This window comes from Lycium barbarum, chromosome 9 (genome assembly GCF_019175385.1).
Source record: "Lycium barbarum isolate Lr01 chromosome 9, ASM1917538v2, whole genome shotgun sequence".
In the NCBI taxonomy this organism is placed as follows: Eukaryota; Viridiplantae; Streptophyta; class Magnoliopsida; order Solanales; family Solanaceae; genus Lycium; species Lycium barbarum.
The window spans coordinates 101,458,601-101,473,085 of NC_083345.1; the positions used below are offsets into that span (position 1 = coordinate 101,458,601).

The 14,485-nt window shown below is 38.1% G+C and overlaps 1 long non-coding RNA gene across 1 annotated transcript; it reads left to right on the forward strand.

Annotated features, from left to right (window-relative positions):
- The first annotated feature begins 832 nt into the window (after positions 1-832).
- On the forward strand, positions 833-6,047 carry LOC132611299 (uncharacterized). The gene is made up of 2 exons (XR_009571534.1): positions 833-1,024; positions 5,776-6,047. It is a non-coding gene; the product is annotated as an uncharacterized LOC132611299 (long non-coding RNA).
- The last annotated feature ends 8,438 nt before the right edge of the window (positions 6,048-14,485 follow it).

The window sequence follows — 14,485 nt, forward strand, 5'->3', positions numbered from 1 at the left end:
ATTTTCATGATATTTTATGAGATTTTGTTGAATTTAATTAATTAATTTAAAAAAAAAAAAAGAGAAGAAGGGCTTTATTTATTTAATTATTTAAAATTGTCAAGGAGTCAAAAATTTTGCAAATACTTTATTCTCTTTTTAATCTTTGAAAGTTTGAATAATTTAGATAATTTAAGTAATTAACTATTTAACCCTTTAAACTTCTGATTTTTTTATATAGTTTGCATGATTTGTCAAAAATAGGCATAATTGCCCATAAATGTTTAATTAGGATAATTAATTAATTAAGTGACAATTATTGTAAAATTGATCCTTTTTGTATAAATATTTTTCCATGGCCACAATTAAATTAGTCAGTTCATGATTTAAATAAATTAGAGTTATTTTTGCAAGATCAACCTGTTAATGTTTTTATATGAAATAACCAGTTTAATTTAATTTAAAAAAAAAATTGCTAATTAGGCCAAAAAGGCCATAATTGAAATAATCATGCAAGGTTATAATTAATTAAGGCCATTTTAGGCCCATTAACAATTTGACTAACTTTTTAAACTATCTTAATAAAATAATTACGGCCTAATTTTTCCTATAATTAAAACTTCTTCAATTTTAATATTTTGTCTAATTATTTGTTTTTATGTACTAGATATACATATGTATACACCAAGTATAGGTGTATATATGAACCCATAAGGCCTTTTAATTAATATTCAGAATTTGGACCGAGTCCAGCCCAAGCTAGACTGAGACCCGGCCCAATTCGTTTAAATGAATAAGAATTACCCCCCACCCTTTATTTCATTTCATTTCATTTCCTTTTTTTCAAATTAGCCCCACCCTCTGCCCCTCATCTCTCTCTTCCCTATTTCCGTGAAACTCTAGCAGCCGCCTTAGTTTTCCTTCGCCTCTCTCTACAAAAAATGGCAAGTTTACAGAGCTTTGCTAACATAGACATATTGCATGCCCATTGTGGTGAAAATATTAAAAGTTTTACTCGATTCCATGATTCTTTTACCCGAATATGGTATAAATCTCTATTTACTCTTTATTTTCAGATTTTTTTAGTCAAAATCGTAATTTTCTTTTGCTTTTAAGTTATTTTTGCTCACCTTTTACAATTGGTTCATGGTTGTTGGGTCAGATCGACCCAAGAAGGGTCAGATCTGACCGTATGTTGGCTACGTTTTTAGATTTGGGTCATTGATTCTTTGTTTACTGAGTTTTGGTTGTGAAAGAGGGCTTATCCCACATCGTTGTTGTTGGTCTTAGTTGAAATTTTGGGGGTTCTATAAATAGAACCCCACTCTCACAAAAATGGAGGTCGGAAAAAAGAAAAAAAAAAGGAAAAAATAGGGAAAATTTGAAAGTTGAAGAAGTTGGAAAAATTTAGATTTTTCGAAAACTTCTCAGTAAAAGAATTTTAAAACCTAAACTGAAATAGTTGGGGGTTTTCTTGGTTAAAATATTTGTTCTTACTTCATTTATCTTCGTGTGTGGCTGAGTTGTTGAGGTTTGGAAGCACAAAGGCTTCCAAATTCATTCTTTTCTTGGTTGCGCACACAAAAGGTAATCCCTTATTCATTTTATTTTGTTACTTAAAATTTTTCCTAGACTAAGTGTATTTATATTATTTAAGTTGGCTTGTGATTGATACTTGTTAATGGTGGCTCCTACAACTAAGGGTTGCCTTATTTAGTTCTGTGCTTAACTTCTGGATTTGTTTGAGGTAGATGTAGTAGAATTAATGTGAATGCTTGTGTTGGAACTCACTTGGAAATTGGGTTGTTTGAACCTCCTATTGGCTTTGCTTGTTCATGTGATCCTAATGATCCATGTTTATTGTGAAGGAGTGTGTGTGAAGTACTTTGAAAAATCTCTTTCCCTTTTCCTTCCGTCTTGAATGTCTTGTTAGTTCATTGATTATAACCCTAAGTTGAATCAACATAGGGAAGTTCAACTTATTTTGAAAGAGATGAGGCAGTCTATGTGTTGATTTAGATGAATGTGGATAGTTTACTTGTAGTATATGCTTGTGATTACAGTTAGAAATCACATACTTTGCTAATCAGTCATGAACTGACCCTCTTGAGAAGTAAAGTCTCTTATCAAAGTCTTAACTATGAATGTTTGAACTTAACAAATTGGTTTTGACACAACTCCTGGCGTGTTCCCTTCTTTTTGAAAATAAATAAACACTTAGGTCTGAGTTAAATCTGTTTGCTGATCCTTTGAAGATATAATAGTAGATTATTTTATTTTTCCTTTCCTTCCCTCTTAAATAATCTTGCTCACATAGAACAAGAGTTAAGATCGGTTCAATGGTTTGTTTGTTTTGTCAATTAATACTAAGATTAAAGGGGAATCAGGTTCAGTTTTGAGTTTATAGATTGGTAGACTGTTGATGGCAGTATCTATGATCATTGTTTTCATCCAATGTAGGTCAGATTGTGTGTAATTGTTTGTGGTTTGTGATAAATGTGTGTTGGTTGTCTATGACTTGTAGTAAATGTGTGCTAATGGTCTATGATTTGTAGCAAATTCTAGAGCTAATGTGATTAAGGTTCTTTAATGTGAAATCTCTTCTTTCTTTAATGTGAAATCTCTTCTTTCCTTGGTTTGATCAAAGACTTTAGTTTTTGTCTGAACTTGTTGCCTAATTATATGGTGTCCATTACCTGTTTTGTGTAGTTCATGTCACAAGTCTTACATTTGGAATTGGTCTACTCCCAAAGGTTCAGAGTCTAGTAAAAAGGGAAAATGAAAGGAAGTGATTAACTTTAGGAACTGTAAGACTAGGTCCATTTGAAGATTAATTAGAGTTGATCTAACTAGTAACTAAATAATAAGGTGGCTGTCAAATCTGTAACTTGGATAGTGATTATGTTGGAATTGAGAAGTATAAAAAAAATGGAAAGAAATAGTTGTCTAGGAGGAAAGTCTGTCTTGCTATCTTTGATCTCTTGTTGTTAGTCCTATTCTCATTAGTTGTTTTATCCAAATGATGAAGTAAATTTTCCATGAGAGTGGACTGATTTTCCATATTTCTTGCATCTGTGTTGCATCTCATTCATGTATATGTTTTAATTTGGTAAAAGGATCTTAAGTGTCAAAATTTAACAAGTTTGAAATATTAAAAGAAGAGTGAAATGAAGCAATTTAGTTTTGATTTATCCAGTCTTAAATAGTTTGGGGACTGAGGCTTTTGTTTTGAGACTTTGAATTCTGTTCTCTTTTCTGTGTGCATAAGTGAAGGATGTGGTGATAATAATTTATGGTCCTTGACTGTCTAGGCTAAAGATGAAAAAGAATAGGAGAGACCCTATAATTCTAGTCTAAGTTAAAGAAGAGGATAAAGAATAGGAAAAGAGGGAAAACATCAGTTGAAAGCTTAAGAGAAAATGTTTGGCTTTGACCTGTGAATTGCCTAGTTATTCTTTGATATGTGCTAAAGGGTGATAAAAGGGACTATAATTGTAGGTATGAGAGTTGAAAACCACTTGGCTAAATAGGGAAAGTCTTTTAAAGACATCTTAGGAGAGGATTGAAAATTCTTTCTTCCCAAATAAGAGATTGTCATGGCATTCTTCATAGACTAGGGGTGCAACCTCCTACCTTTACACATTTGGTGTTTCCTTGCCATTTTGTTAAGTTCATTGGATCCTAAAAAATAAAATGTATTGGGCATTTATTGGTTGTTCACTAGGATTGATAGCCTGGCCTTGCTGTATTTGTTTTGATGTGTCTTAAGAAAAGTGGTTGGACTAGTTTAGATGATGTATGAAGATTTGAAAGATTGTAGTAAAACTGGAAAAAGAAAGGCTTTTTTTCAGAAAAAAAAAAAAGAATACTGTTTATTTTAAAAATAAGGCAAAAGAGTTTTATGAAGATGATATGATAATATGTAACAGATTCTTTAACATTTGGTTCTGTTAGGCTCATGAGTTAGATCCTCATATAAGTTCTGTGTGCATTGATGTGGTTCCAACTTGTGCCTAAAAGATGGTCTGTTTTCTCTTTGTTTCCTAAGTCATAATAGTACTTTAAAATGAGGAAATCAGTGGTTTGCATTCATTCAAGGTGGCAGTATAGGCTGAGGGATATATTTGACCCTTTTCTTTGTGATACTTTGGACAATATGTCATGCTTTCCATTTGAAATGTGTTTTGAGTCCATCAGTCTAAAGTTTAAGTAGAAGATAAAGACTAAACTTGACATATTGGATAGGTGTGTTTTCCCTTATGTGCAGCATTAAAACCAGTTAAGGATGTGTGGTACTTGCCCAGTTTTAAAGAAGTGAAACCTAAGAGTAGGCCATTGTTTGTGAACTAACTTGACATGTTGGATAGGTGTGTTTTCCCCTCTATGCAGCATTAAAACCAGTTAAGGATGTGTGGTACTTGCCCAGTTTTAAAGAAGTGAAAACTAAGAGTAGGCCATCATTTGTGGACTTGTCTAAGTTATGTACATCCCTTTAAAATCAACTTGAATCTTTCTACAATAGAACAGGGTAAGGAGAAGAGGTCCAAAGGAATCTCAATTTCTGAACTTAAGAAATGTGCATCTTATGTGCATCTATGGGACTTTTGGTCCTTCTACTTGCTCGAGTTGTGTCTGAAAATATAGCTACTATACCTAAGGGTGTCCTCTACACAGAACCATTAAGACTTGAAAGTTCTTTGGCATTTTACCATAATTGATCCTGGTTTGACTTTCATTTTGCTTGAGTTTTTAGCTGGATTCTGCTGAGAAGTAATACAACAACATATTAATAGATGGCTATTTCCATAAAAGAGTTTTTATTTTTATCTATTTGGATTTGTCATGTCACATTTGTCCAAATTCCAGTTTTGGTTTTTTCTTGTTTATTTCCTGAATCTTCTGTGAAAATCACTCAGACTTTAGAAGATAATTCCTAAAGAGAGGCAAGAACCTTTACTTGGACTGTGCATAGGACATCTAGGACTTTGAAGATTTTTGTCTACGTGACCCTACATGTACTTTATGAGTGCCAAATCTGTAGTGTTGTACTATGTCTAGAAGTTGGTTTTTCCCTGTCCTTGTGTGCATTTACGTTTTGCCATACATGCCTGATTCAATACTGATAAGAACTATGCCATCTCTATTTGATTGTCTGTGTTGTGATTACTTTCTTTAGGTCCAGTCTAGGCCACAGTATGTTCATACAGATTACTTTCTTTCTTCCATGTTTAAATCATACTTGATGTCTTTGCTTTGGTTCATGAGATTAATTTGCCTGCTGAATCTATTCATCTCTTTTCTTGTTGTCTTCATCTGTTCTAGTTGACTTATAATTGCTCTGCATGCATGTATATTGGGCCTATCCTACTTATTCCAGGCCATGTGAGTATGTATGTGGATCTGTGTCTTCCTTGTTTATTGTTGGTTGAGAGGCAGTTTAGGTGAAAGGGGGAGGGGGGTCTAGTTTGAGCCTTCCCCTGGTGACCAGCCGTGCCGGAGGTTCATGAAACCTCTTGGAACTTGTGCGGAATCAGGAATGAGGGGGGTGATGACTTGGACTTCCCACCACCTAGGTTTGGGGTTTGAGTTTAAGGACATGGAAAACACATATGCACATCATATGGGCTCATGAATGAATAGGGTATGTTGCTGGTATACATGCATATTTATGTATAGAATAGGACTTGTAAACAGCAGTGCATTGTGTATATTGTGTGTGTATATCATGAGTATGATAGGAACAGTAAAATATAAACTAACCAGGGTTTCTGTTTCTTTCCCCTCTCTACTGCATAGCCACTTGGGCCGAGGTCCAGCCACCTTATTGGGTCAAAGGCCCAATAGGGAAAATTCTTTCAAGTGTAGTTGAGTCCAAAAGAGAAGAAAAGAAGGCCCAAACATAGGTAAAAATGAAATGAAGGCCCAACTATGGGTGAAAATGGTTGGGGTTTGGTACACCCCAATTTACTTTCTTTAGTCTATTTATGTCTTTTCTGTTTGGTTCAAGTGTTTCTTGTATTGTATTCGTATTTGTAAAAACCCACAAACATTATTGGAATCACTTATATTGCGAATTAGGCATCTTAGGCAAAACGATGCATATGCCGTTTAGATTGACTCTAGCACCCAAAAATTCTTTTGAAAATCTAGAAAAACGCGTACTGATTTTGAAGACTAAAAAAAAATAGAAAACAAACTGCTTTTGGTCTTAATAAATGGCGAACCAAAGTTTTTTTTTGTTTTTGAAAAAATAATAGAGATGGTATGACGCATGGTACGAAGTTAAGAGGATGAGTAAGTTAGGCGAAAAAAATTGATTTTTCAAAACTGTTGAAGTGTTTCCTTTTTCTAGGTTTTAAGTTGGTTGAAAAAAATACATTTCTGGGCCATAGCCCATCTGAGTTTTTTCTCAAGAAAAAATATCTGTTGAAAAATTCTTTGGGCCAGAGCCCACTTAGTTTGGTCTTTTGAAAACCAAATTTACATAAGCCACTATTTGGGCTAAAAATCCCATTTGGTTTTTATATAAATCTGTGATTAAAGAAAACGTGGCTAAGGCCCATATTTTAAATGGCTAGAAATAAGGCAAATTTGGGCCAGAGCCCACACAGCTTGTCTTTAAAAGAAAACCCAAACAAAATTGCTTCTTTGGGTTAAAACCCACTTGGCCTTCTCTAAATAATAAAATCATGGTCAATGTTTTCTGGGCTAAGGCCCATGATTTAAACGAATAAAGAAAAGCATTGTTTTTTCCTAAAACAGAATTGATTTTAAAAGAAAGATCTTATCTTTTAAAATAAATTTGGGACTTTTGTTATAAATAATAGATCTATATATAGCGAGTGCATTTTTAAAGGGAACGTATGCGCAAGTTACTAGACCATTAATATGATTCATATTTCTTAAAGGCAAAACGTGCAAAAAATATAAAGAGCCCCTTTCTTAAAAGAAATCAAAACGTCCAACTTTATGCCTAATAGAAAAATTAGGTAAGGATGTTTTGAAAATATATTAAACGGATTGACCCGGTCCACGTGTGAGTAAAAGCATGAATAAAACCTATTCACCCAAACCATAAAAATAAACTTTCTATCTTTTTTTCCTAGAAAAACTACTATCCTTATATATAAAAGGAACTAGTTATACCCGGATATCATAAATCCAAACCTAAGTACCCTATATGTAAGGGTAATATATTCAATTCTTTAAAAAAAAAATGATAAGCAACATGACAGGCTTTTACGGGAAATAAACACTCAATAAACAGTTCATGCAAATACTCACACATTAGAATTCGAAGTTCAACCGTATAGTACGGATCCTTAATACTAGGGTGCCTAACACCTTCCCTAGCGGATCACCAGAACCCTTACCTAGAACTTTGGATTAAGAAGGTTTTTTCACGGCGTATGAATAAACCCTTCAAAATTGGCTTTCCTAATTCCCTAAAAATTAGGCGGTGACTCTTTTAAAACAAAGTCTGAAAGAGCACCAACGATTTCGAAGTAGTTTTTCCGAGCGCTAACCCCGCCCGCAAAAATGTGAACCGTTACATTGACTTGTAACTTTTTCCTTCGTTTTTGGTTTACCGGAGACTTTACAAATGTTGCTCCTACCGCCATGGTTTGTGAATTTTGGTGCTTCGATAGTAGCTTAAATTCTTTTTCTTCATGCCTTGGATAAAAAACTGTGAATCCTTTCCATGAGTCACGATGCTTAACTCCATGTCGTGTGCTTGTATAGCTAATTCTTCAAAAGTTCATGGCTTAAGTCCTTGGAGAATGTATACAAGGCCCAAATGCATTCTTTGGCTTAGACATTTCAACAACAGATATTTTTGCAGTCTAAACTCAATGTTTGCCGGTGGTTGATGTAGTGATCACTAGTTCATCCTTTTGTTACTTGGTGGCTGTCAACTCTATCATGCTTACCATTCAACGTGTGCTATAAAAGCGGTTGAGTAACTCCTTTTCAAGTTGCTCCTAATGGTCAGTTGATTCTTATTTGAGATTGGTATACCAATCGAAAGTATTTTCTTCAAAGAGCACACAAATTGCTTAACCAGAATATCAACATGTGTACTAGCGTTACTGTAAGTCTCAATGAAATGAGCTATATGTTGCCTCAGATTCCCTTTTGCCGACAAGTTGTTGCAACTTTGGTGTTGATATACAATCTGGTTGGTATAATGTTTGGAGCAGTATAGCGAGCTTTTTGATGGTCCGTCATATTGAGCTCTAATAGTGTTTGTTACCATGTCTTGCACCTGTTGGACAAACAACATGGCCAATAAAGCAAATTGATTTCTATTTTGAGTGTTGGGAAATTTGGTGGTAGATTTAACATCTTTCTCTTATGGTATTGAGTTATGATTTAGCTCTCCAAGGCTGTAGAGTTTTAACTTGCTCATCAGTTAGGATATTTGAAGATGTTTGTCCTCCACGAATTTCTTCAAAACCTAAATAGTTTGCATCATTACGGTGAGTTGTTCCTCTGTGTTGGTCGCGTTGGTCATCGTATCACTCATCACTGTAGAAGTTGAAGAATCCGCTAAGTCCTAAGACTTATAGAAGTTAGAGCATGCTTGAGAAATTTCTCAAAAATACGAAAATGAGGCGTTACCCCCAGATCCTGCAATTGTCATTATTGGTTTGTTCTTGTCTATCGTCTCTGTTTACCCCTTAAAAAAGTAACAATTAAATTTATACGCGGTTAAAGGATACGTGGTGTAATTTGTTGAGAAAGTAATGAAATAAGTAATAACAAGCGAAGATTCGTAAAGAGCAAGGAAAGAGATAGCCTTGATTAATAATTGAGGAACATAGCAAATTGGTCCGGCTTGGAGCCTTTTTGCCTCGAACCCAAGCCAATCTTAAGAGAATTTGAATGGTTTTAATGATTACAGATCCAAGAGTAAGAAATATGTGTAAAAAGCGAGAATCCAATCCCTAATGAGAGGATTCACCTCTGTATTTATAGTACTAGAGTTAGAGTTATACATGGTAACTAAATCCGCTACAGGGATAGTGATTCTGATGATCTTTGGTTCCACAACAGCTGGCAACGTGACAGACAGCGTAAAGGGTGGCGAGAAATCCATTACTGGTCGAATTTCTCGCGTTCGTGTCAACTAGCGTCCCTCCGGTTTATGTTCCCTCGGGCTTTATTCCATCCTATTGGTTGAACCCGAACTGATGTTACATCTCAAAGCCAACTCTCATATCATGCTCTGATCTTGTATCGACGGACCCAAACATATTACCCCAATTTATACCGTATACAGATAGCCCCTCCATTTCCAGGTGGAAAGCATTGACTCCGGGGAATGGATTTGAACCAAAAATGAAATCGATCCATGGTAGCAACATTGAAGGTCCTGCTCTGTCGCCTGAAAAGACATTTTTCAGTTTTGCACTTTGCACGATGTTGATTATTCATTATTACACCACTGTAGCGAGCAGCTTTGGAAACAGTTCGCTGTCAGAAATTTAAACCCTTTCAACTTCTAACTTTTGGGGTATAAATGGTAGGCACTTCATTTATATATTTCCATGCACTTATTCTCTTCATAGCAGCAAAAACCTTAAATCAGAGCCTTGGGGATCTCCTCTGGAGCTTCTTTCTCCCACACCTTCTTCAACAATGTCTTTTGTTCATTTGTTAACGTAAAATCCTGCCAATCCCTCGTCGCCATCCAGTTCTTCACCACCATATCCAACGGCAGCTTCTAGTCCCAATGAAGAACTTGAGTTTCTTGCCGCTGACATTCTCTCCGCTGGCTTCAAGTACCAAAACGATTGTAAGGTTTCAAACCATCTTGATGCTGCCACTATCCCCAAGGTTCGAGATAACTGTAACTTGGGCGCCGACATCGACATCGTCTAAGTTAGATGGGACAAGAATCAACCATCATGTCTCAGGTTACTCCCTGATTTACACATACCCTTTTGCAATTGGTTATTCTTTCCTAGTTCCTCAGGTAATAGAGGATTTTTGTCGTCGTTATCGAATTTGTGTCTGGAAAGTTTCTCACAAATTTGGAGATTGGTGTATTGTATCAATCTTTTGGCCAACATAGCCATAGTCTGTTTTACCACGGATCATCTGATCAACATCTACGTTCTACGAGTTATCTGAGGTGGCCTAGTGAATTTGTATCCTCGTGGGGAACGAGGTCTCACTGACCCAGAGGATAACTATAACAGAGGCTGGCTTCACCGATTTGTTATTCGGATGAACCAACTCCATCGTTCTCTATCTGAGCCTTTTCCTGAAGCATGGAATCCCACTTCGATTTCGGTCAAATCAGAGCTTATAATCAGAATTTTTGATTGGTTCGTCACGTTGCTAGGCACTTCTCATGACATGACCCGCTCTTGGAGAAACATTTCCTCCTAATGGTGGAGAGGGAAGAACAATGGTAAGTTTTTGACCTTCTTTCACATTTATTGACAGTCTTTATCCGTTGTGTGGCTTATGCTAGGATCCTTGTTTTCAGGACTTCCAACGAAGAGGCTTTCCTCGAAGAAAAAGAGTATTAAGGATGATGCTACCAAAGATATTGTTCCTCCGAGTGGAAAATCGAAGCAAAGAAATATTCCGACCACCCCGGTTGCCTCCACAGGAATTGGCTCTCGGATCAGATCTCGTCGCCTGCTTTCAAAGGCTAGGAAGGGAGCTTCTTCCGAGAATCAAGTTCCCGTGATTATCCTTGATGGTAATGAGTTGCCATTCAAGGATAATGTCGTTGTGCCGAACAGTCCCTGTGGTAATTTGGCCATGCCACCTGCTACATCGTCTCTGAAGAATATATTGCCTGAAGAAGTTGTTATGAGGCCTTCGCCTCGTTTTGGTTCTCAATAAGACGAAAACCTCCATAAAGTGATTGAACGCTTTCGAGAGGAGAATCAATGACTTAAGTCTGTTCTTTGGGATTCTAATTTCGAAAAATCCAAAGCCGCTGAGCCGAAGTATGAACCTATCAAAGCTCCCGGGGTCGCTAATCAAAGCTCCTAACCTTCGGGTCAGCGGACTGATTCCCCCCCCCCCCCTCTCCCATTTTTTGTTTAAGACCATTTATGCGGCCATGTTTTGTATAGTTACTATAACCGAGATAGTTATGTATCTTTCAATATATAAAAGTTTTATTTGAACCGAATAGGATTTTTTTTGGATTACGAATGCTTTTATTTGCTTTCAGTTTCATTCGAACCGAATTGGATCTTTTTGTGCATGAATTTTTCCTTTAGTCTTAATTTTTATCAGAATGATAATGAGCGAATGTTGATCTTAGTAGAACCTTCTGCTATTGGTTTTGTTTTCAAAAAATGAGCGGGAAACCAATCGCCCCATCATATCACGTCATTCAGACGTGGTGCTTGTGTCTACTCTTAATTGGCTGCCTCTTCGGTTACGAATGAGAATCGTTTCTCATTGTTTCTATAAAAGCCTTTTTTTTTTACTTTTAACCATGTACCACTCGATTATTCCATCTCCGAAATCTTTCGAGCCCTCAAATCTTCGAATCTTCAACTTCAAACCTTCGAATTCTTATCTTCAAACCTTCAAATCTTAATCTACAAATCTTCATATCTTCATTTTTCACCTATAAACATTCATCTAGTTCTTCAAATCTTCATTAGACTTTCTTTTCCTCCATATCTTCATAAGAAATGGCTTTGAACTCTAAATCCTATTCGCGAACTGTTTCTCCGACTGCCTCCCCTCTGGCAACCGATGTCGTTGTTGACCTCGCAGTTAGCATTCCGATAGAACCTCAGGCGCACGATGTTTTTCCTTTACAGTACCAATTTGACGCTGAGTTCGTGGTCGAGAAGCCTTCGACGGTATGTGACTGAGGCTTCGACGTCAGGCGCTATCCCTCCTCGATCAAGAAGAAGGATATTGCGCGAGCTCGTTCCGATTGTGGTTGGACGACTAAACCCTCTGAGATCATAGTCCCAGGTCCGGACGATGATGTGACCACCTACAAGGAAGGGTACTTGAATGTTTACACCTATCCCTTCACGTTCAACCTCGAACCCTCCATCGATCAGGTGATCCTTGATATGTGCAAGATGTACAACTTGTGTCTTGCATAAATTGGTCCGAATGTCTGGCGGATAGTGAACAATGTTAATGCGGATTTTACCCTACACCATTTGATCCAACTGTATAACCTGCGGGTCTTTCGTGGCGGGGTTATAAAGCTTTTTAAGCGAGGAAAACACTCGATCCTCTCTAGTGTAGATGAAAATAGTGATCGTGGTTGGCTGGAACGTTTCATCCAGGTTAAAATCACGGGGTTAATCCCTACAAGTTCCACGCCTTTCCCCGAGCGATGGAACGACAAACGTAAGTACCTTGGCACTTCTGACGCTTTTTGTTTTATATGTCTTCCACCATTCATCTTTAACTCTCCATATTTCAGCCGCTGCATGGGTATCGAACTTCTCCAAGTGGGTAGAGGATATCATGGCCCACTATCCCACGAGCTTCGTGCTTGGAAAGATTTATCTGAGGATAAGTGGGTAGCAAAAAACCATGGTAAGCCTTTTGCCGGTATCTCTTTGCATTTTGTCTCTCTTATCCATTCAATATTTTTCCTAACTTTGGTAATGAATTTCATAGGTCTGCTAAAGGGCAAGTCCACACTGAGGCCCACACCAACGATTGCTCATGTCATGTCGGGTTCGATGTTTGATCCGGTGAGCTCAGCAAAGGTTATTTCTAAGGCAAGAAAAAAGAAAAAACAAGCAAGTCTTCCAAGCCCCCGTCTTCACCTTCAGACGGTCAAAAAAGAAAGAGAAAATCCAAGGTTGCTGGCAGCTCCTCTTAGGTTTGAGGCTTAGAAGATATCCCCGAGGACGATATCATCATAGCAGCGGTCCGTCCTGACGTTGCCATTGCTACTACTGCCAAGACAGAACCTACTCCGGTCAATAAGACGGAAGAAAACGTAATGGGTGCAATAAAACCCATGGCCGAGGGTATGGCCGAAAACACATCGGTCCCCAACTTAGAGTCCACACCAGATTTTGGTCCGTTATGAATTTTCCCTCCCGAGGGCACCATTTTAGTTGAAGACAACTCGTCTTCGGGTGAAAAGCCTGTAGCCAAGAGGGCCAGACAAACCGAGGCAACTTCTTCTCCCTCCTTCGAGCAGGATGACTTCGGCAATATGCTCCTCGGGAGAGAGCTGCTTTCACATCCGCTATTATGGCGGATGCCTCGGGTTTTTGCCATTTTTCTATACTATAACGGCCAAGGATGTCCCCGAGGGTTACTGAGTCTGTCTCGCGAGCCTATCTTATGGATACTTTTCCAGCTCTAAACGCAGAACCGAGCAAGACAAGGTCGGTCACCATTTCAGTCCCGGAGGATACCCATTTCATGTCCCAACCTGTCGGAATGGCCAGTTATCTCCGACCTCTTGTGTCTGACTCCGATAAGGAGAAAATAGAGCCAGTATCCTGGAAATGTCTCTTAACGAGAGCATGTATACCTCCAATCGTGTAAGCATTCTATTCTCTTTTATTTATCCCATATAATTTTCATGGATTATTGATTCTGATTTTGTATTCTTTTTTGCAGTCCGTTATACTGCTGAATGAGGGCTTTATTAGGGCCATGAAGGAGAATGAGGATTTACGGGGTCAATTAGATGCCCAAAGCCGAGAAACGGAGAAGTTCAAACTTCGTCTACAGTAGAAGGAAGACGAGCTGCAATGGATTGGTGACCCCTTGGCCTTTAAGGTCGAGCTTGATATAGCTAAGGAGGAATCCCTCCGTGTCAAAAATGACCTCGAGGTCATGGTTGTGAAACATGTAGCTCTCGAGGCTGATAACGAGAAGCTTATCCGAGAAGCCAAAGCTTTTACCAAACTATCCCAGGAGAAATTAGCGGCCATTGCTGAATTGAGGCAAGAGTTAGATTCTTTTAAAGCCGAGGCTGCTAACCTTGCTAACAAATATGGTCGGATCAAAGCTGAGCGAGTCTCCTAGAAGGAAGCCTTGAGTGTGGCCCAAGAAAAGGCTGATAGACGGGCTACAGCCCTTATGAGCTTACAATTAGGTTTAAGCATGCTACCCGAGACCTCGATAGCCTGAGTCACATAAATGCCGAGCTGACGGCCCAACTGTAGCAAGCCTTAACCGAGCGGGACCAGGCCTAGGCTGATGTTGAAGCGACTGATGCCTGCTCTGTATTAAAGGCTGAGTAATGTGAAGTGGAATACTCGAAGGCTCATTCTGGAAGAAGTTCAGGGAGGAATCGAGGGTATTGCCACGAAGATTGAGGAGGCCGAGATAGTCGAGGCCGAGGCTCGGAAAGCATTCCTCGGGGACAGCTCGGAAGATGATCCCGAGGGTCCTGGCTCTGATGACTCGGGTTCCTCTTCGGAGGACTAGATAGGCCCTTGGGAAAATGCATTTCATTTATCTTTTGTAATTTAGCCAAGGTCGATTCTCTCAGCCCTTTTGTATATATGTAATGAAGGTTTCTATT